Below are 24,633 nucleotides of genomic sequence, written 5' to 3'. Positions count from 1 at the left end.
ACCCATCTGCAAATCCTGCTGACTCTATCTTAGACATATGCTCCAAAGAGAACCCTTTCTCACCACCTTCATAACTAAGGGCTCTGGCCAGAGTCACCACCATCACTCAGCTGGGGTCTGCACTGACCTCCTAACTCCCTCCAAACATTTATTTCTCAGCTCACAGCCAGAGTGATCTTTCCCCTCATTTAATCAGATCACATTGTAGTCCTGCTCAAATCCTAAATGGCTTTTTCAGGACTATTTAGAAAAATATCTTGAACTCACCTGGGGTAGATGTGCTGCATGATCAGGCCCTAGAGAGCCTTTGGTTCTACCTGTTGAGGTTCTACCTCTTGATGCATTCTACACCTTCCTTTCTGGTCTTCACATGCACCAAACACATCCCTCTCTCGGCCCCTTGTGTTTGTTGTTCTCGCCATCTTGGATGCCCTTCTCCCACTGAGCTTGCTTCCTCATTTCAGTCAAGTACCTGCCCAAATGTCACCTCTTCAGAAAGGCCCACCTTGACCACTCCTCCTAAAGTTCAACTCCACTCACTCTCTATCCTTCTTCCCTCTACTTCTCCCTGTGGAATACACTATACATGTACTTCTCTATTATCTGCCTCCCTGCCTAGCTTGGAGGCTCTGTGACGAAGGCATTGTGTTTTGTTCACTGCTTTTGCTATAAGAAATAAATATTTGTTGAATGAATTATTGGGGTCATCTGAGCACTGTATTACAACAAATTCCTATTAAATTCCTATTAAAGCCAAAAGCTTTACTCCACATTTGGACTGAAAGGTCCTAGAAACATTTAAAGGGTAAAACACTAGTCCCACCCCACTCCACCCTCATTGCCATTGAATGGGTTGCTGCTGTGGTTCCTCCATTCCCACTTCCCCCATTTATTTTATAACATTTATCTGTAGATTTCATGTGAGCATCTCTGGGAAGACTTCGGTTTAAGTCCTGGCACCAGGGTCTGAAGGTTAGAACCTTACATATCTTTTTTTTAGTTGTTTTCTAACATCCACCAGACAGCAAGCATAGACAATGTGTATTGATTCTGGGCAGGTTTGAAGTCTAAGTGTTTATCTCCTTTATAGAAATTTTAGAATCAGTCTGTCCTTCCCCCAGTCTTCTCAAGACCCAACAGGAAACATTAGCTTTGGACAATTACTGTCATTATTTGCTTAATTTGCTGTATCACAAGAATTACAAATTGCCCAGGAGAAACCAAAATTGTTGATTGTCCTTCCAGAACTGCCAACTTCATTAATATTTATGATTAATTTTGAAATGGTGTCTTTTAGCTTTTCTGCTTTCTTTTATCCATGGGAGATGCAGAAATCAAGCATTCTCCTTATCAGGCTGACAATATTGAGGCATATACAAAATAGAGACATTCAAATCAGGCCATAAATGAGCCAGTGCTTTGTCATTGTAAGCTGGGCTCCTTGATAAGAAGAGGGGATGTGTGGGCATTGACCCCTTGGGTTGGCTATGCAGTTCACAGTGTGGGCCACCATGGAGGCAGTTTAGAAAACTGGACTACAGATTAATGAAAGCTTTGATCACTTTTATTATGATATGTTGGAGTATTTAGTTTCCATTCACCAATCAGAAAATCCTGATTTTTAAAAAATATTTTATTGACAAGTCTTCATACACATACAGTCCATACATGGTGGACAATCAGTGGCTCACAATATCATTACCTAGTTGTGTATTTATCACATGATCATTTTTAGAACCTTTGTATCACTCGAGAAAAAGAAATAAAAAGAAAAAAGAAAGAACTCATGTATCCCATACCCCTTACCCCCCTACCTCTCATTGACCACAAGTATTTCCATCTATCCAATATATTTTTCTCCTTATCCCCCCTATTATTGATTTGGTTTTATCCATTTTTTACTACTCATTTGTCCATTCTCTGGATAAAAGGAGCATCAGATACAAGGTTTTCACAATCACACAGTCACATTGTAAAAGTTATATCTTTATACAATCGTCTTCAAGAATCAAGGCTACTGGAATGCAGCTCAACAGTTTCAGATACTTTCCTACAGCCACTCCAATACACCATAAACTAAGAAGGATTATCTATATAATACATAAGAATAACCTCTGGGATAACCCCTTGACTCTGCTTGAAATATCTCAGCAGTGAGACTCTTTTTGGTCTCATATCTCTCTCCCCTCTTTTGGTCAAGAAGGCTTTCTCAATGGGAGCTTCTTTTGTCCCCTGTTTTTCATAAGTTCTTGGTCATTTATGGAAGCAGGTGTTATTTTATTTTCCCCAGTTTAGGAGGTACCAGGCATTCCTTCCCATCTTGAACTTATTGGTGTAACTGAGTGTCCACCTGAGTTGTATCCTAACTACCCAGTAACCTTTGCCCTTATTTCTCTTCCTTTTCTCTGTTTCTCTCACTGCCTGGCTCCTGTGCTCTTCCTTCTTGGTTTACCTAAGAGTTTTGTCAGAATCCAAGTAACTTTAACATTTTAGCCCTCAGTTTCTTCATTTACAGAACAAGAGAGTTGTATTAGCCAATCTGTAAGGACGTTCATGTATCAAAAAAATATTTATGGACCATCATTTTTTCAGACCCTGGATAACTTTTCTTTGATTTATTCATTCATTCATTCACTCATAGATTCTAATGTTTCAGACAGAATTTAAGGCAACTTATAATTGATGTTTGCTTTTATAGTAAACAAACCACTTTCAAATGTATTATTCCATTTGCTTATTATGACAGTCCTATGAGGGAGGTCATATAAATATGAATAATTCTGTGGTACAAATGGGATAAAAGGCTTTTCCTTTTTGATGATTATATTGATGATTATATTTGATTTGATGATTATATTAGTCAGGGTTCTTCAGTGAAACAAAACCAACAGGATATATATATATATATATATAAATATATATGTATAGTTTATGTTGTATTATATATTAGTATATATTACATTATACAGGATATATATAAAAGAGATTTATTATAGGAATTAGCTCCTATGACTGGGGAGGGATTGGTAAGTCTGAATTCTCTAGGGTGGAGCACAGGTTAGAGATGCTGGCTGCCTGAAGTAAGATTCAGAAGTTCTTTCTGATTTCTGAAATCCTTGGTTCTGGCTTTAAGAGCTCCTGATTGACTGAGAAGACCCCTCATTGCTGAGTGCAGTTGTCTTTGGGCTGTCACGTTAATCACTGACTGAGATGCAGTCAGCTGACTGTGCATGCAGAGCCATCTAGAAGCGCCCTCCCAGTAATAATCAGACCAGGGCTTCCTTGACCAAACAACTGGACACCATCACCTAGACAGACCGACATGTGAGCCAAAGCATCACATTGATTCTATAGTCTGGTTGTTCAATGTGAGCTACTTACTGCAATCATTCTATTTCAGAGATTCTCAAACATCCATATGCATAAATAGGGAGTGTGTTAAAAAGGGGAGCCCTCTGCTTCACAGAACTTGGAGCACGGTCTGGGACTCTGCACTGCTAATGAACAGTGAGCGGTGATACTGGTCAAGATTTGCCAACTGCACTTAAAGAAAGATCGTCTTCAAGGATAATGGTGCCTGCTGCATTGTGGCTGTTTATTACGTGTTTAGTGACCTAATTTATGGACAACAGATCTCAAGTCCATATTTGCCAACGCAAAAAGACATTTAAAGTTTTTAAGCACAAGTAGGTGACAACCTACGTAATGGGTGTAGTGGGTGACTCGACATCATCATGGAACCAGTTAATTCAAGCATCAGGAAGTGAAATTAACTGGTGCTCAGTATGCCTTGCTACTGGGTGTCCTTTCCAGTGCCAGAGACCTTCAGGTTTTACACACATGCCACATGTTCTAATCCCACCCACACCACTAATAAACTATCTTTATCCCTCGTTAGCAGACTGTCAACCCCTTTTCTCTTAGATGCCTGACCCAGCCACTAGGGAACCAAAGATGTCCCAACCTAGAACATACACCCCCTCCAGTGGGGTACAGTGGGGAGCTGTATAAAATGATCCTGACCCCTCTCTGGCACAGAACCAAAGAACACTGACATTTGCACAGAACTCAAGAAAGCTCTGTGTTCAGGAGAGCTGATGTTAAACATCAACTCAAGTTTTCTTGCAGCCTATTGAAGGCTTTGGGTAAATGACAAGTGCCCACAGCAGTCAATGAACCGAGTTTTGAGCCTTGCAGCTTCCAGACCTCCCTTGAGGACCCCTAGTCTCCTTGGGGACACAGCCACTCTGCCTCCCACTTGATCTGTCACCACTTTGTTAAGAACTGTGTTAAAGGAAATTTTTAAAAATGTAAAACAGTAAAGATTTTATTCAATGCTTTAGTAAAGAGGGAATTGGTAACATGCTTAGTTGGTTCAAAGGAGAATCCCCAGAACTGATGCATTTATAGATCAGGAATATTGAAAGGAATATGCAAATAGAGCAAAACTGGCATCTTCAACATTTGAACCACCATGGAATATAATTTGTCTGTAGGCAAGAATTATTTTGCATTGCTGTCAGTCATCTACAACTTAGAGAGTAGTGAAATTGTTCAAAGACAATAAAAGGCTAAAATCAACTCCACTGAGACACTCGTTTTTCCTACCTTGTCTTTATGTACTTATGCCAAACATTCAGTTTGCAGGAGGGGATTTTTTCTAGGTCTGGCTGCTCGGAGATTTCTCATCTAGGTCCTTATGTTAATATAGTACCACATCTTCTAATGAAGGGGATTGAGGAGAGGGAGGAATGGGGAAAGGAGGGAGAGGAGGACACATCAGAATCAGCTATAGGGCTAAGAGTGTTTGTGTGCGTTTTGAAAAAGCTTCTCACTTCTTTGTTGAGATGTGTGACTGCTCTAAAGTTTTAAGTTCCAACTATTATCAATGAATGATTCATTCGGATCAGTTTTCCCTGAAATAATTCAAGGTGCAGTCAACCTCTTATACCCTTGGTCCAATCACTTAACCTTGGATAATTCATCAAAACCATGGAGAAAGCCCAGCCATACATGGCTTCCAGGGTTCTTTTAAGGATCAGCTCAGATAATGTGCATTGAAACGTTTTGCATGTGTGGTGTTCTCTTTGTCGGGTGCTGTTGAGTTGCTTCTACCCTTGTTGATTTTGGAGGAAAAAGTGGTGTCTGGAGGCAAGCAGACACCTCTCCTTCTTACTAGCTGTGCCAACCAGAACAGAGCATTTAACCTCAGTGACCCCCAGTTTTCTCATCAATAAAACCGAGGTAACAAGATTCCCCTCATAGGAGCTTGTAAAGTTTTAATGAAATCCTGTACAGAGTACCTAGCACTTAGTGGGTGCTACACAAAGGGAAGTCAGCCTCCATTCTGCTGTCCATTTCTCCTTGGTCTACAGACATTGTGTTCATCTGCTATGGACTGGGAAGTGGGGGCGGTTAGGTGGTTAAGAGTTGGGCATTTAATCCCCACAACTGCCAAATGACTAAACTACTGTCAAGTTTAATTAACACCCAAAGTGCCCTGTCCCTGCACAATGTGGATTTTGAGTAGGAGAGGAAGTGCTGTGATTCAACTATGAAAAAGTCATTGGGAGCAATCAGTAAGATTAAAAAAATAAAAATAAACTGCAATGTGTTTAGTATGAGGGTTTATCTCCTGTGGGCCTCTAAAGAAATGTTAAGGTATAAGCTCTTGCTTTTGAGAGTTTACTTTCAATTGCAAAAATAAGGCTAACGGGTAAAGAAAATAAAAAGGAAATACTCCAAGACTAAAATGTCATCGAGTGCCAACAGAGGGATAATATAAATTTGTAGTAAGCCCATATTTATGTTATCTTGCTTAGGAATGTATTTTGCAGAGTCCTGGCCCTTTATTCCTATTTTTAACAATCTAAATAAAGGAAGAGCTTGACTGGTATCCTACTTGTAATTGAAAGGAGCAAAGAATTGAGGCAAATTGTTCTAGAAAAGAATCTAATTGATAACTCATGGAAAAGTGAGTGTGTGTGTGTGTGTGTGTGTGTGTGTGCATACTGCATACGTGATAGGTGGAAGAATTAATGATCTTAGCAGAATCCTAGACTTCTTGTGTTACAGATTTGCTGTGGAAAAACCAGTTTTAGGAACAGTTTTCAAACAGAAGCTTGGAAGCATCTTCTAATCTGACAGCCTTTTGAAAGGGGGGAGAGGGCTGAATGGGATTTATCACTTTCCTTCAAGACATATTCCTTTCTTTCTGTTATCTATTTATTTTTTGTTTGTTTGTTTGTTTTAAAATTGATTTTAGAATTAATTGGTGGGAAGAAGGTTACTCCACAGTGGGCAGGTAGAAAGTACAGCTGACCCTGCAGGAATCACAGAGAAGGGGGTCAGGCAGGATGGCGTGTGGCAGAGCAGAGGCAAGACTGTGGAAATGGGAATGCACAGGCCCCTTTTGTTAGCATTTAAAAACCAATTTTCACAGAAATTGAAATTTCACAGAAATTCAATTTAAAGACTGACATTGAACAGTCAATATGTTTTTCAATGCAATGTTGTTAGTGCAAAATGAAATGTTGGGTGATAAATGAAAGTGATTTAATATTTGATTTTGCAAAGGTGAATGCTTTAATTGACATATGTCTGGAGCTAGTCAGTTCTTAGTCGATATCTGTGTAATACTGCTGGTGTAAATGGACATTGAAATGAGCAATTTGAATATGAAAGGAATAGCACCTTTTCTTAAGTTCAAGCTTTAAGTGATGCACTGCTTTTATGCATAGTTTCAAAAAATAAAATTCGAAACAGTGCTGTTATTTTTGCACAGAGCAGAGTTTTAGATAAAGTAAGGTATTGGCATAAGCTTCTGTGTTAGTTAGATTCAGGTGTCAACTTGGCCAGGTGAGCATACCTAGTCTTGTTGCTGCAGACATAAGCCAATGGTACGTGAACCTCATCTGTTGTTAATTACATCTGCAGTTGGCTGGGAGGTGTGTCTGCTGTGATGAGTGATGTTTGACTTAATTGGCTGGTGCTTAAATGAGAGAGCACAAGGTAGCACAGCCTAAGCAGCTTGGCATTCCTCATCTCAGCACTTGCAGCTCAGCCCAGGCCTTTGGAGATGCAGAAAGAAGACACCCCGGGGAAAGTTGTTGGAACCCAGGGGCCTGGAGAGAAGGCCAGCAGAGATTACCCTGTAAGAAAGAACCTTAGTGGAAAGTTAGCTGCCTTTCCTCTGAAGAACTAACAAAATAAATCCCCTTTTATTAAAAGCCAATCCGTCTATGGTGTGTCGCATTCCGGCAGCTAGCAGACTAGAACAGCATCCTTCAGATATATTGTGTAAGCAATACATCTATATATCCAAAAGCCTAATGTATAGGTACATATACTCCTGAGAAATGAGTAACTCCGGTGTTTGTCCAAATATTTCTCAAGTACTGGAATTTGTATTTTCTTATCTTCCTTGACAGCACATTTACTTATTTGGAAATTTTATGTTGTTTATACTTGTTATTCAAAAGTCTGATCTACTGTAGTAAAATATGGTTTACTGAATGTAAAAATTAAGAGATGCTCATTTGCTTTAAATAAGGGACTTCCTTTATAGGCGCTCTTAAAAATAGATTAGGATCAATTTTTTTACAAAAGTAATAACTTATTAGTGTATTTATTAGTACATGTGTTATTAGCCTATCATATTTATTAGTCTGTATATTATCAGTATACTTATTAATATAGAATTTATTGGTATAATTTTTTTACAAAAGTAATAATTAAAAAAGCCTCAATCCTTCAAACAATTTCAATTGTGTAATTTGTTCCCAGCCTGTCTTTAAATCTGATTTTACAGTGAGTTTGCAGTGAACACATTGAGTTACTCGTTATAGTTCCTGATGCCTGTATTTGCTTCCTCACCTCCTGTAGTGTTTACACAAATGCCATTTGCTCAGCGAGCTCTGTCCCAGCTGCCCTGTGTATACTGCACATACTCCCGTTTTACTGTCATCTCTCTCCTTAGTCCTTTTTCTCTTTTGAACTATTTAAACAGATTCAATTGTTGATTGATTAATAATACTAGATTCCAAGTAAAAGAAGTCATGTCTACATTAAAGAAAGCATAGCAGTATGGAAATGTACTGCTATGAACTGTTTACAAAAACGTACCAAATGCTGCATGGCACCAACGACCCAGTGCTAACAGGAACGAATCTTTTAAGCTAAGTGCTTAGCACAAACTACCCATTACTGATACCAACAGAGAATATTGAAGGGACATGGAATGTTTCCTATACAAATAGTGTTTTGTGGTACAGAGTACTTTATTCAGTCTGTTTTTGGGTGGTGGTCTTCTTGTTGATTCATCGTGGTTTCCAGAGCTCTAGGACAATCACATCTGCTGACCATCATTTAGAGGGAGAAGAAAAGCAGGGGGCAGCAGCACTCTTGGTACCAGCTGGGAAGGTGTGTTCCTGCAGGTGTCACCAGAGCTTATGCTATCTGCTCACACCATGAGGTCACTTCACAGAGCTGTGGACATTGCTTTATTTTTTTTACATGGGCAGGCACTGGGAAATGAACCCGGGTCTCTGGCATGGCAGACAAGAATTCTACCTGCTGAGCCACCGTTGCATCACCCAGGACATTGCTTTTTAAAAATACCTTCGGCTGAGCAACAGTAGAGGAGACTACTGGTTCCAGAACTGGCAGCTCATTCCAGGCTCCTGTGCAGCCACTGTGGTCCTCTTTCCTAGCTGTGTCTTGTCTATTCTTGGGAACTTTGGAACTTGGTCCCAGTGGGCCATCCAAGAATGGCCTTCATCTCTAAGGACGGTCCATATGAAGCTCCTTGATATGGTCCTTTGCAATGTGTCACCCAATGTGTAAGCATCGAGCAAGATTTTCCACTGCCTATTCATGCCAATGTTTCCTGCAGTGAATCACCAGGGCCCTTTGCAGTTGGAGTGTAACCAGTGAGCACTGATCTGGGGGGGACATTCCTTCTCCATGTAGCACAAACAGCAGCATAGCCTTGTCTTTTAAAAACCTCTGGTGCAACTACATTTGCAGTATAATACAGAGTTGGGAGAAGACTATTTTCTGCTCTTTGCTGTTTTCAAGCCCCAAATCACAATTTTGAATAGCTTCTGGATTAGCAGATTCATCGACATAAAGAATGTTGCTCACTTTCAAGTCTCTGTGACCCACTTGTCACGTGGGAGGATATTCAGCAGTTTTGGTGTAATAAACAGGACACGGCCGGCTTCTTGTTCAGAGAAATCTTTCCATTTAAGAATTGTATCCAGCAATTCCCACCCTTTCTTATGTTCTGCTACAACACGTATGTATGTTCCATCCTCATAGCCTTTAGGGTAATAATGTCTGGATGCTGTCCATGAGGAAGAAGAACTTCAATTTCTTCTCTGAGGATCTCTCTGGCTTTTATCAATAATCTTCACTGCATATTCCATGTTTGTGGTTTTATGTATCCATCACTTGCAAACAGGGCAGGTGCCTATTCCAATATTTTCTTTGACTTCATACCATCAGTAAACAGAATATGTTCTTCTGAAATGCCTGAGCAACTGAATGCACACAACTGTCTGCATAGTTTGACTTTCATCATCTGAAGTGACAGCAACAAAATAAATCTCCCAAAAAGCTGATGGACATTCATACTAGGTGGGATGCCAGGTGGATCTTAAGGAGTTTTTGTAGCAAATTCAAGATCAGAATTATTTTAGTTGCAAGTTGCCACTCTCACAGGGGACTGGATTGCTTCTTCTGTATGATTTACTCCAGTCTATCACTGAGAAAGATGAATCTTAATTTCTTCAACTCCATCTGCTTCTAGGCCCGAACTGTTCACAGGATTCTATTTGAAAAGCATTCATGAAAGACTCCAGCCTTCAGGATTCAAAATCTGGCATCCCAAGCTTGGCTTTAAGAACCATCGTCATTGTTCGATCTTCATTCTTTTCCTTGGAGCATTTCAAACATTTACACACTCAAGGACCACCAACTAATACTCTGACATGACCTCCACAATTAGCTACTTCTACAAAAACAGTATGTCTTCTTTTCATGACCAATAGACTTTTTTACTTAATCTGTTACACCTTGATGTGACCTTTCATTAGGAAGCTTGTTTTTTATTTGTTTGTTTGTTTTAAGTCTCTATAGATTATTCCCAGGCTCTGAAGATGGTATAAAGCATGTACAAATTCAACCAAGTAGAGTTTGATATCTTTTTCTGCGAATATTGCCTTGTTGGATCAGCCTGTAAACAAATCTCCTCCCCTAAGAAAATCCAAAATAAAATACAGCTTCCCTACCTAATGCATAAAAAGCATAATGCAACTTGATAATAAAGGGATCACTGACTTCTACCAAGATATCATGTCCATTTTTGTGTGAACATGGTCTTGAACTTTGTGTGGCCTTCCTCAATACGTCTGAGCTCTCCTTGATTTTTATCACCGATAACCTCGGGTTGTTTCTCTTGCTTGTCTTTCTCACACTGTCAGCTTCACGAGGGTTCCAGTACCTAGGGACAGAGTATGCACTCAGTAGACACTTGAGTGATTCAAAGGCATTTTAATATAGTCTTCACATCCCATTGTTAATGGCAAGTCAAGCATCTCTGCTGTGTTACTGTAAGTGTGGGGTCTCTGTTAGTGTAAGACATTCAGACTCCCCACCCCCAAAGGTGTTTAAAGATTCGGTTGGTAAAGCTAGACACATCTCTGTACTTTTAAATCCATTGATTAATTAATTAATTTTTAGTAGACTGTTTTGTTAGAGAAGTTCTAGGTTAACAAAAAATTGTTCAGAAAGTATACAGAGCTCCCATAGACCGCCCTCTTCCAACCCCACCTCATGCAGTTTCTCCTGTTATTCACATCTTGCATTATTGTGGTGCATTTGTTGTAGTTGATGAGCCAATATTGATATATTATTATTTGTTGAAGCCCATAGTTTATATTCGGGTTCCCTCTTTGTGTTGTACAGTTCTATGGGTATTGACCAATGCATAATGTCATGTATCTACCATTAGGATAGTTCACTGTCCTAAAAATGTTCCACCTTTTCCTCCCCCTTGTCCCTGAACCCTTAGGAAGCCCATTTATTTTTTTATTACTGCCTTGGGATGTCTCCCAGAAGACTGTTTTTTTTTCAATCATGCCTTCTCTTCATTTCCAAAACTTTGATTTCCAGTTGCAAAGACTACAAAATGCTTAGAATTTCTTGTTTTACATAAAGGGTAATACAACCCTAGATTGTCAGAAAGCTCAATTTCTTTTAGAAATGCTACATTAATCATCTTGGCATAAAATGCATAGGTCAAAATTAATTTCACTTATAATATTTGCTTACTGGGTCCATCATTGCAGTGGATGACAAGATAATTACCTAGGAGTAGATTTTTTTTTCTGATTCCTTCCAGAGTTCTATGTGAGACATAACAACTGTACTTTTTACATTCAAAAAAAATGTTTCTTCATAACATGTTCCTTTCTTTTTAAAAGAGAAGTCAACTATATGGCAATGTGAAAGTTACACAAGCAATTTATTACTTTATACTCACCCAGAACTGGAACTAAATAGCAGAGAAAAGAAAATGAGCATGGAATCTCTCTATATTCTTGCACTGGCTCTATTTGGTACCGTAGAAATCTCTGGAGGTGGAATAACTGTGAGTATATATTTGCTGAACTCGGCTTCCTGGCTGGCCTGACAAAGGAAATATCTGATGGAAATTCCCTTTGTAGTTATTTGAATTTCTCTTTTTTTGCTCTTTTTAATTTACCACCATTTTTATCCCACATTATATAGTACCTAAAACAGATCCTCTTATCATATCCCTCACCTGCTTTTCCTTCCCCAAGTTATCAAATGGTGATAATGAGCAGCTATTGGAAGAAGATTGAAAAAGATGGAGGGATCCAATCTTGATTTCTGGTTTTCAGGAAAGTCAGCAATCCAGCTGCCATTTCTCTTCTGGCTTGTTCTTTAACTACAGTATTACTTAAACAGACAAACAACTTAGGAATTGACAAGAGTAATATAAAGAATTCCTCAAGGACTTAATAAATTTATACAGAGGCATCTTCAAAAGCATGTATTATTTGTCACAGTATGGTTGTGTTTTGACATAAGCACTTGATAAATAGACTAAAGGATTTTTACTTTAACAGTATTGGCTTATTTCAAATGCTTTGCACTGCGATATGGTTGAGGCTTGGTAGTGGATAAACTTGGTAGATGACACAAGACTGTACTTAGAGGTTTAAGAAAATGTCACCATTAGACCAGTGAGTTAAACCCTATTGTCATTGTAGACTTCTGTCAATAAACTTCTGTGACTTCCCTGCTTTGCAATATTTTGGTGCAGCACTTTTTTGGTTTCCAAAAGATACTAGAATATATTCTTGTAAGAGATACCCGTTAATATTCCTACATCTCCTAAAGCTATGAAATATATTCACTTGTACCCATTAATTCTTCTGTCTCCACTGTGACAGCACATACACTTGTTGACTTCCACCCTCTGATCACTTTGGGTGTACCTCTCAGAACTCTTTCTATGGCTTTTCATATACACAGAGCTTTTTTTTAACATTAATTGAATCAAGTTATACATATTTACAACTTTCTTTTTCTCTTAATTTATCCATCATATCTTTTCTTATTTGTACATCTATCATATTTTTGATGATGCAGTATATTCCATAATCTGGGAAGATTACATAATGATCCCCCATTGATAAACTTTTAGGATGTTTGGCTTTTACAAAAATGCTGAGTGATCCTTGGATATATGTGTTTTTGTGTGCAGTTTTGAATATTTTTTAGATGAGAGAGCCCTAAGGGTGGAATTGAGTTTTGAATTTTGTTCTATATGTCCACATTACTTTTCCTGAATGCCATATTACTCTATATTTATATAAACAATCTATGAACATTTCCAATCTATGAACATGTCCTTTTCTACTTGGCCCCCACAACACTGAATTATAGCAATTTTCTTGGATTGTGCCAACCAAAGGGATGTCAAAGGCTTTCTCATTAGTATGATGGGTGAATTGCTAACTGTTATTAAGGTGAGCACCTTTTAATGTTTCTTCTCCAGTTTTATTAATGGGAGAGGAGTTGTGTGACACAGATTTTTCTTTGAGCAAAAAATGTAAAGGCCTTTGCATATCACAGGAAAAGTAGGTGCTGAGAATTTAGAGTTTAATAATAAAGTTAATAGGCTGAAAGCTCTTCCTTTAAAGAGCATGCCAGCAGTGAGGTGGCAGAATAATTAAATATGAATTGTGTTCATATTTAACACTTTGAACATGTGGGCAAAGTTCTAAAGTTCAAGCTGAGAGTGGCAGGGGTGGGTTAAGGTTTGAACCAGGTTTGAAGATTTCATGACGTAGAAGAGGATAATGCAAATGGGGAGGGCCCAACAACAGTAGAGAACTGTTAGCATAGGGTGCTTTGGAAAAGTGAGTTCTCCTATGTGACTCGAGAGCAGGGTCCTAAAGGGGAGGAGTGGGAGATGGGGCTGGAAAGATGCTGAGGAGCAGGCTGTAGGGTGCTTGGGGGATGGAGCCTCCTCTGGGAAGTGCAATGGGAGATCACCTTATCCTGCTCTCCTTGAAGGGTGTTTCTTATCCTTTGTACTTAAGTATCAACTGAATATAGTATTCCATGCCTTCAGGCCCCAGTTTAGTATATAACTCTCTCTTGCTATTCTTGTGATGTTTCTTCCAGTGGGTCATTCTAATAGTGGTTTTGTTTTAACCTTCTGTTCCTTCAGATGACATCATCAGCCGAGATTGAATTTCAACCACCTTTCCATTCTGGTGCCACTCAACTGGCAATTACTTTCTTCTGTTCTCCAAGTATTTTCCCTGATCTCTGCAAGAATGTCTGAGCAGAATGTCCTAATCCTAAATCCACATTGCATTTAGGTTCAACTGCTGTTTTACTTTGTGTTTTGTATGAAACTTAACTGTAAAATGCCCAGCTAAGGCAGTTTTTGAAAATAAAATAAAGATTAAGGTGGCTGAATTTATGTAACTAAAGAAACTTCCTGAATTTCTTCTAGTAGATCATGTGCATTTTAGTAATGACAGATAAGACTTATCTTGTTTTCTACCTATTAGTGGTTTTTGGTAGTCATAGACACATCACTGATAAATTAAGGAGCTGACAGGTACAAACCCTAAAATACATACCTGGTACATCAGTATCAGCCAATGGGCTTCTCTCTTTCCTTGGGCTAACAATATGGAATTGTCTATGTGTTCCACTAACGCGTTGTAAATATATATTTTGCCAGTTTGCATTTCCTCTGGCTATTGCCTAAGATCAATCTGTTTCTGTTTATAGAACTAGCAACTTCCCCCCAAAGGACAGAAACTACATCTATGGAGAAGACAGTCCTAATGGTTCCTTGCAGAGGTCTATGGAGATGAAGTCAATGTTGACCTCGTTTGCTGTGGTTGTTTTACCCCCTTAGAACTTTCTTGATGAACCTGAATAAAAATGCTCTCTTGTTATTTTTTATTTTGACTTTTATTTGAAATCATTTGAAAATTTTCAACTTTTTTTGAGGTGGAGGTGTGTGATGGGGAGGCATGGTGTGACTCTTTAAAAAATAAGGTAGATGAGAGAAATTCTTTTTCCCGAGAGTTTCTCTTCTTATTTGAAATGGGTTGGTGAAAATTCTTACTTCTTTGTAGTTTTTCTTGGAAGGCAAGTCTGATAGAATACGCAGCCTTTGAATTGAGACTGCTGAGTCAGAGAGATGCCATGTTATGCCCTTACCCAGTGGCACTCTGGTGGTTGCAGATCCAGGAGACCTTGCTGGGACACCGGGTTTGGGGTCTGTTTTTATCAGAACATAAAAAGACATAAAAAGACAAGGGTGAGGAAGGTGTGAGAGTTGGTCATTGAAGGATGGCATGCAGGAAGGATTAGAGATGCAAAAATTCATTTAAAAGGAGCTGGCGGGTCATAGGTGACAGAATTTATGAAGCATGCCTTCCTCTCTGCTCTTTGCCTCTGACAGAGTTCTGTCCACCAGTCCTACTATTATGACACTGACCACTACTTCCTGGGGTGAAGGGACTCTCTCAGTTGATGGAATGAACATCAGCTTGGTGCCAGGTGCACCAGGTTCAAGGATAAGGAATATCCCTGCTTGAGCTCAGTGTGGTAACTAGACGTGTAAACAGATGACCAGCACTTAACCCCTTGTGTTGAGGTTTGTAGAGTTACGAACCAAGTGCTGTGGTTGTCAGCACTCTGCTAGGAGAGTTAAGGACAGCTTCAGAGACAAGGAGGGGCCTGATGCAGGTTTTTAACTAATTCATACCAGATTTGATGAGGTGCATGTTTGTGGGGTGAGGTGAGCAGCTGTAACAAACCCACAATGTGTATCGGCTCAAAGATGACAGGCTGGGCTTTCGACTCACAGAGCATCAAAATGGCCCAGCAGGTAGCTCAGTTCTGAGGAGTTATTTGGCCCCCAAGGGCCTTTCTGGGGTTGCCATGTTTCTCCGCATCAAACTGGGGAAAGGGTGGACCTGTGGAGGGAGAGCGGCAGAGGCAGGAACTGGTCTAACCACTTTTCTAGTATCCCAGGGCTGCCGTTAACAAAGTACCACAAATGGAATGGCTTGAAACAACAGCAGTTTCTTGTCTCACAGTTCTGGAGGCCAGAAGAAACTGGAGAGTCAAGGCATCAGCCCAGGGCTCTGCTCCCTCTGAAGGGGAGAATCTGTTGCATGCCTCTCTCTGGCTGCTGGCAGGGGCACTCTGGGAATCCGTACGATTTCCTAATTCAGTCATCATCTGGCCTTCTCTGTGTCTGTCCATGTTCAATTCTCCCCTTCTTAAAAGAACACCAGGCATATTGGAGTAGGGCTCACCCTCATTCAATCTGGTCTCATCTTAGCTAATAATGTCTTCAAAGACCCTATTTCTAAATAAGGTCACTTTCATAGGACTGGGGGTTAGGACTTGAAAATGTCTTTTTTGGGGGACGAAATTCAACCCAAAAAACCAGCTTGGCTCAGGCTTGGCTCGCATCAGTCTGTGCATGGTAGCATTAGAAAGATGCACTTACAAGCAAGGGTAGCTGGCAATTTCACTCCAGACCGTGGAAAGGTTACTGACAGAGAGCATTCACCACTATATCAGGGGAAGAAAGGGACTATTTTCTAAACAGGACATACTGTGTGTTCATTGTTTGGAAGGATTCCCCAAATCTTGGAATAGTATTTGCTTTCAAAGAGAAAAATCAGACAGCTGGATAGACAGATGGAGGAGAACTTATTCTTCACTCTGTGCCCGTTGGTACACCTTGACTGTTTCCTTTAATGTGTATTAATTATTGAAGAAATCAGTGTAATTAAAAGACTACCAAAACTGTGTGAAATTCTATGGATAGCAGTGAATTTGGTCTTTTTAGGGATGCAAGCATTTCTCATATTCTAGGGTGAAGTAGTAGCAACAAGAGAAGTCATGCCCTGTCTTTTGCTGAGGGGTTTAGACTCCCTCTTGGAGGCCAGGAGGGGCCTGAGGTTGTCAGGCAGCTAGTGTTACCATGGGGGCTGGAGAGGCAGAGCAGGTGGTGACGAGGAGGGGCACTATTTGGGCAAGAGTAGCAAGCCACGTGATGGTCCAGGCTGAGATGGTGGGAACCTGAAGTAGATGATGGCAGTGGGAACTGGGTGGAGGGGCTGCAGAGTTAGGGAGCTTTATTAACTCTCTAAGTTGCTAGTTAAATAAGTTAATGAGAACTTAGTAACCATTGCCTTAGAGGCAGAAAATCTCCTATGGCTATGATGTTTGTGTTCTGAGAGCTTAACTGTACAGCTTATTTGATGGGGAAAAGCAAACAATTCAGTGGGGGATTTAGAGAGTTGAAGGAGCAATGGGGGCTTCCAGGCACAAAGGCCCAGTAAGCAGCTAGAAATGTGAGCTCATGTTCATAAGAAAGGTTTAGGATCCAGATGAGCTTGGATAAGAATGGCCTCATCTGGGGTGAATGTGGAGCCCTAAGAAGGGACCTGACGTAAGAACTGTGGGAAACCCTGACAGGTGAGCAAGAGTCAGAGGGGAGAACCTGTGTGGGAGGAAATGAAGAGAACATCAACGGCAAGAGGGAATCTTGGGGCAGAAAGTTCTAGAAGCAAAAACAAAAGGTGGGGGATACTTCATAAGCCAGATGCTGCAGAGAGTGTTGACAGGAAAAGTAGTTGTGGACCATTTGATTTGGTAGGTAAGGAGTCATCACTGATCTTGAGGCGACCAATTATAGAAGATGCTCACAGAAGGTCACTGTGGTGGGGTGAGAAATGACTGCCTGGTGGTTAGATGTGAGGACAGTTTGAGATACATGTAATTTTTATCTGTCTCTTGGTTACTTTGATCAGATACCATCTGAGTGGACCAGAAAACCTCAATGTCGTTAATTATACATGCTTTCTGTAAAAAGATTTTAATTGATGAGTTCTAATGGTGACCTTTACTTTGAATCAATCTTATACAGTCATGATGGAATGGAATTGATTTTTTCCCTTGAGCTCTAGAAAACATCCTGAGTTTATCTGAGATACAGTTTTAATTCTAGCTTGATTTCTTCTAATTAAGCAATAATCTTGCTTTAACATGGAGTGCTATGTAGTAAATGTAAGTGTTGCTTTTCTGAAGTTTAACTCTTTATTGAAATAGAACCTAAATGCAGAAAAGTACATGATCGCTTTAACATTTTTTAATATTTGTATTGTTATAATTCACATATATAAAATTCACCTTTCTGAAGTGTACAATTCACAGAGTCATGCAATCATTACTGCTATCTGATTACAGAACATTTTCATCATCCTAAAATGAAACCTTATACCCATTAAGCAATCACTATCAATCCCCCTCTCTCCCCAACCCCTAGCAACCACTAATCTACATTTTGTCTGTAAGTATTTGCCTGTTCTGGACATTTCCTATAAGTGGGATCATACGATATGTGAATGTTTGTGTCTGGTTTATTTATTTTAGCATAACTTTTCCAAGGTTCACCCATCTTTTAGTAGATATCAGTGCATCATCCCCTTTTTATGGCTGAATAATATTCCATTATGTGAATATGAATATGCCACTTTTTGTTTATCTGCTTTTTGTTTATCCATTATCAATTGATGACCATAATTGCTTTTAAACATGCTTTCATTTGAAAGACTGGGGCCTCGGTTTTTGTACGGGAGGACTGCCATGGCCCTGTGGAGAAGGGTGCACACTCAGCCCAGCCCCATCGGGGCGTCAGCTCAGGGACAAGGGGAAGGGGCAGCTCTGTGTCTAACCCACTCTCTAGGGAATAGAATGTTTCTGGGACCCCTAAGATAGAGCAGAACCTCCAGGCAAGCTATGCTAGTTGACTTTCTTTCCTTGGAACTCTTTAGGTTTGCATGAACATGGAGTGAGCTCTTTCTCGTGATGAACACAGGCTGCCTTAATTTAAGAGCTTTGGGGATTCCCAAATGTATATACATGTGGGAGAAACTGGCATGTGTGGAGAGCAGCAGGTTGGATTTGTGTAGCCTTTTCTTTATCACCTTGTTTCACCTGTGGGTGATGGTGAGAGACAGGAGAGGCAGCCACAGAACCATCTATTCTTTGGGCCCTAAATACTCCTTTTGGGGTCTGGGCACCTGTTCCATGCTGGGGCACCTTGAAATTCCTGTGTGTTAATCTGTTGGAGGCTGGTAGAAATGTATTACCAGAAAGTGAAAAGAGCAGAAGGTTTCTGAACTGTAGGAGATTTTGACCACAGGAAATCTTTAATTATATAGTCAATTGAGCAACATGTGGCTGCATCTCCTGGGAGAGAGAATCAGTAAAGTTTAAGTTTTGCTTTTTATCAGTATGATCTTTTGGGGGATTTTTCCTTTTGAAATCATCTAATCTCAAGTTTGATGTAATCCATCCCTGGTGGGAATGTTGTCAAAATTGATGGGATATTAATTGCTTTTTCTTGGGTTGGATTTTCTGTTCATTTTGACTTTTATTTGTGCAGTTAATGGATCTTGTGGGGTTTTGCCTCCACTGAAAATATACGCATGATGAATTATATTAAATTGTGTCTCTCCTCTTCTTTAATTTACTTAAGTGGTCTGCACAAGGAAAGTATAGACTATTAATTTTAATAACTGTGATTGGATCAGAATTGTATTTATTCTCCCCCTAACTTTATCTTAGACTGTAGCCTAAAATGATATCATTTTTACAGTTTTATCATTTTAACGGTTTTATACAGTTAAAGCAAAACAAAACAAAACACAGAACTGCCAATAGGTGTGTGCAGCTTTTCTGACCAATTTTAAACTGTTAGCAATGTTTTATTGGTTCCTGGCCATAAAACTTGATCTTAGCACTGAAGATTTTAAATTTAGTTTAAGTGGAGTTATGATAGCTTGACTTTGAATGTGTCCTGCCAGCTTCCCAGACAGGACCTGCATCAGTTGGTGAATTCAGAACAATATTTTATGGTCTTGATATTGCTGCTGCTGTCTTAACTTTTATATAATGAAAATGTCAAGTGTTTGTATATTTTACTTCCCTGTGCCCCAGGGATGTGTTTATGTAAAGGTATTTTATGACTTTTCAATACTAGATCATAGACCTATAAAATCAGCCATCAAAGTCTTTGAAGCTGTGGTACAGTGAGGAAAGCAATGCAAATAAAATTAGTATGACTTTTAAAGCACAGCTTTTCCTGCTACTGTTAGAGATAGTGTTTAGCATTTTAAAAAGATTCTTGATGGTAGAAACCTCACCATCCAACCAGATTAGAAAACTATGTATGTATGTTTTTTTAATTAAAAAAAATTTTAAACATAAACACGAACATTCTCACCATATGATTATTCCATTCTTGGTATATAATCAATAGCTCACAATATCATCACATAGCTGTATATTCATCACCATGGTCATTTCTTACAACATTTGCACCAATCAGAAAAAGAAATAAAAAGAAAAAAGAAAAACACTCATATATACCATACCCCTTGCCCCTCCCTCTCATTTACTGCTCATATTTCCATCTATCCAATATATTTTAGCCTTTGTTTCCCCTATTTTTCCTATACCCCTTACCCCTCCCTTTCATTGATCACTAGCATTTCAATCTACTAAATTTATTTTAACATTTGTTCCCCCTGTTATTTATTTATTTTTAATCCCTATATTTTACTCATCTGTCCATACTGTAGACAAAAGGAGCATCAGACACAAGGTTTTCACAATCACACAGTCACACTGTGAAAGCTACACCATTATACAATCATCATCAAGAAACATGGCCACTGGAACACAGCTCTACATTTTCAGGCCATGTATGTATGCTTTAAGTCAGAATTACAAATGGATTTTAAGGAAAATATATTAAGAGGAACTCCTGCTTTATCTGCAATTCAAAGAATTGGTAAGAAGAGAGGTTGAGGAATTAAGAAATTTTAAACAAGTTTATATTCTGGAATATTTATAATTCCCTAAAGGATTCTTCACCATTGGGCTAAATCCATGATGGCCTACCTTTAAGATATAGATCACTATATATTGATGATGAGATAAGGCAGTCTTTATCAGTCCCATTTTAACAAGGCATTTTTGCAAATACAACGTTTACTAGAAATGAAAATAATCCTTCACATTTTAATATTTTTCTAATCTTAAAATGTGTTCATTTTAGAAAATATGAAAACAGGAATAGGAATAAAAAAGAGATATGTCATCCATAATCTTAAAGCCCAAAGAAGGTAACTGTTATTAACATTTGGTGGTATTTTCCCTAAAAAGAAAAGTGAATTTAAAATGTTTGCTTTCACCAGTTTGCTATATTTGTTGTTTTTCATAGTCACAATATCGTTTTCAAATCTTAAATCAATGAATGTCTCTGGGGTATTGTGTGATCCTTAATTGATTTTTTTAAGATAATACATGTTATTTATTTTTAATACTTTTTAAATTGTGAAATAAATATACAAAATATATTTTTTGTGGCAATACATTTCTAAATATATTTTAACAAGTAGTTATAGAACAGATTTTAAAGTTTGGTGTGGGTTACAGATCCAGTTTTTTCATTTTCCCTTCTAGCGCCTCCAAGACACTGGACACCAAAGGAAATATCAATATACTGATTCAGCAGTCATACTCACTTCTTAAATCCTGTCTTCTCTGTAATACTCCTATACTCCTCCTTGTCTTTTTTTTGTGGAAAATAACGTATACAAAAAGCAATAAATTTCAAAGTATATTGCTACAATTAGTTGTAGAACAGATTTCAGAAATTGGTATGGGTTACAATTCCACAATTTTAGGTTTTTATTTCTAGCTGCTCTAAGGTACTGGAGACTAAAATAAATATCAATATAATATCAGCACTAATACTCATTTGTTAAACCTGAACTTCTCTGTATAACTCCAACATCACCTTTGATCTTTCTCTGTAGGGGTATTTGGGCTATGCCTGTTCTAAATTTTTCATGTTGGAAGGGACTATCAATAATATGGGATAGAGGAATGGAACTAGTTGATGTTCTGGAAAGGCTGGCCCCTCTAGGATTCAGGACTTATCTGGACCAGGGACCCATCTGGAAGTTGTAGATTTCTGGAAAGTTACCCTAGTGCATGGAGCCTTTGCAGAATCTTATATATTGCCCTAGGTGTTCTTTAGGATTGGCAGGAATGGCTTTGATTGGGGTTTGCGAAGTTATGATAGGTAGCAATGTCTAACTGAAGCTGGCATAAGAGTGACCTCCAGAGTAGCCTCTCGATTCTATTTGAACTCTCTCAGCCACTGACACCTTATCTGTTACACTTCTTTCCCCCTTTTGGTCAGGATGGAATTGTTGACCCCACAGTGCCAAGGCCAGACTCATCCCTGGAAGCCCTCTCCCATGCTGCCAGGGAGACTTTCACCCCTGGAGGTCAATATCCCACAATTGTGGAGAGGACAATGGTATCACTTGCAGAGTTGGGCTTAGAGGGAGAGGCCAGATCTGAGCAAAAGGAGAGATCTTCTGGTGGTGACTCTCAGACATACCTATAGGTAGGCTAAGCTTCTCCACTACATACATAAGCTTCACAAGAGCGAACTTCAAGATCAAGGGCTTGGCCTATTGATTTGGGTGTCCCTAATGTTTGACACAGTATTCGGGGTGTCCCCAGTAATCAAGTTTAATAGTTCCATTGTTTTTTTCCCATCCCTTGAGGGGCTTTTCCAATACTTTTTTTTTTAGTAATTAAAAAAATTTTTTTAAAAACATAACAAAGAAACACAAACCTTCTTAACATATGATCATTCCATTCTACATATATAATCAGTAATTCACAATATCATCACATAGTTGCATATTCATCATCATGATTATTTCTTAGAACATTTGCATCAATTCAGAAAAAGAAATAAGAAGACAACAGAAAAAAATTCATACATACCATACCCCTTACCCCTCGCTTTCACTGATCACTAGCATTTCAATCTAAGTTTATTTTAACATTTGTTCCCCCTATTATTTATTTTTATTCCATTTGTTTTACTCATCTGTTGATAAGGTAGATAAAAGGAGTATCAGACACAAGGGTTTCACAATCAAACAGTCCTTAATTGATTTTTTAACACTGTATTTTGAAATAATTTCAAGCTTAGACAACAGTTGCAAAAATAATACAAAACCCATATGGAGAACTCCAACATACTGCTCTATCCAACTACCCAGATCCACCAGCTTTTAGCATTTTGCCACATTGGCTGTGTCATTCTATTTATCCATCTGTCTGTCTGTCATTTCATCTGTCTTTCTCTCTCCTTTTCTTTCATTTCTTTATTCCTATCCATTCTCTAAACATTTGAGAGTAGGCTGTGTATATCATGCTCCTTGGATATTTAATACATCCATGTACATTTCCTAAGAACAAGATATCTTTATATATATATAATTTTTTAATTAGAGAAGATATAGATTTACAGAAGAATCATGCAGAAAGTAAGGCATTCCCAAAGACACACAGTTTTCCTATTGTTAACACTATGTGTTGGCATGGTACTTGTCATGGTTAGGGACAGGTGTCAGCTTGGCCAAGTTGTGGTACCTGTTCATCTGATTGGGCAAGTGCTGGCCTGTCTGTTGCAATGAGGACATTTCATAGGATTAGGTCATGATCACGTCAGCTACATCCACAGCTGATTCCATTTGTAATCAGGCAAAGGGGAGTGTCTTCTGCAATTAGTGATGCTAAATCCAATCATGGGAAGCCTTTTAAGGAGGACTCAGATGAGACAGGTTGCATTCCTGCTTTGGCTGGTGAGCCTCTCCTGTGGAGTTCATCCAGGCCATCCATTGGAGTCATCGGCTTCGCAGCCTGCCCTGTGGATTTTGGACTCTGCGTTCCTACGGTCACGTGAGACACTTTCATAAACTTTATATTTGCAAGTGTTCCCTGTTGATTCTGTTTCTCTAGAGAACCCTAACTAATACATCTTGGTACCAGGAGTGGCTCTTAAGAAACAGAATCTTAAAAATGGGTTTTTATGAATGGTTTTCTACTCTGACTGGGCTCAGAGACACTAAGGACTCTGATTCCCGTAATCAGAATGACACTCCCAATCCATGGGCTGAGTTGGCAAAGGAGATAGTCAAAATATCATCATTCGATTCTCCTAATGCTTCGCTTGTACGAAGCCAGACTCTGGGGGATAATGTTTTTGACACCTTTACAGAGTTTTGTAGAAATAAGAGTTATAGAGATGTTGGTTGATTGTTGTTAGATACACTGTCTACATTAAAGGGTGAAAGGGATGGGCTTAAGGCTTCAAACAAGAAGCTTAACTGCCGTCTGAAAGATGTAGAGGTTTCTATGAGTATCCTGAAGGAAAATTATATTTCCTGTAGCCGTAGACTTGAGATCTCTGAAAATCAAACCCAGAATCTTATTATTAGAGTAGCAACTTTACAACATAAACTGAAATCTCAGTCTTGCATGGTGTCTGCCGTTAAAGTGAGGGCATTGATTGGAAAGGAGTGGGACCCTGAAAAATGGGATGGTGACATATGGATTGATAATGATGTTGGGGGTGAGGTTGAAACCCTAGACCATGCTGAGCCTTCTTTAGATAACCCTGTAATAGTCTGCCCTGAGGACATAGCTGCCCCACCTCCAGCCTGCCTTGAGAAATTGGCCACCCAACCTCCTCCTGAAGGGATTAGCCCTAGAGTTATTAATCCTGTTTCACCAGATGAAACTGCAAATGAAAGCCCTGAAGCAAATGGCTTGGAAGATATTTCTAATTCTTTTCATGACCCACCCCCACCACCCCCTCATTTCTTCTAGACCTATAACTAGAATAAAGTCCCAACACGCCCCTAAAGGTGAGGTACAAACTATCACACATGAGGAGGTACGTTATACTCCAAAAGAACTGTGTGAGTTTTCCAATTTATATAGACAGAAATCAGGGGAATATGTGTGGCAATGGATTTTAAGAGTGTGGGATAATGGTGGGAGGAATATAAGGCTGGATCAGGCTGAATTTATTGATATGGGCCCACTAAGCAGAGATTCTGCATTCAATGTTATAGCTAGAGCAGTTAGAAAAGGTGTTAACAGCTT

At 39.1% G+C, this 24,633-nt stretch overlaps 1 protein-coding gene and 1 pseudogene across 1 annotated transcript in view; both read right to left on the bottom strand.

Annotated features, from left to right (window-relative positions):
• Positions 1-24,633, bottom strand: part of LOC143673271 (tripartite motif-containing protein 60-like) — a 337,056-nt gene that overhangs the window by 187,716 nt on the left and 124,707 nt on the right. The window lies entirely within an intron of this gene.
• LOC143673283 (ribosomal protein S6 kinase alpha-3 pseudogene) lies at positions 6,521-9,500 on the bottom strand (annotated as a pseudogene).

This window comes from Tamandua tetradactyla, unplaced genomic scaffold (genome assembly GCF_023851605.1).
Source record: "Tamandua tetradactyla isolate mTamTet1 unplaced genomic scaffold, mTamTet1.pri scaffold_73_ctg1, whole genome shotgun sequence".
Classification (NCBI taxonomy): Eukaryota; Metazoa; Chordata; class Mammalia; order Pilosa; family Myrmecophagidae; genus Tamandua; species Tamandua tetradactyla.
This window is presented reverse-complemented; position numbering and strand designations above follow the sequence as displayed.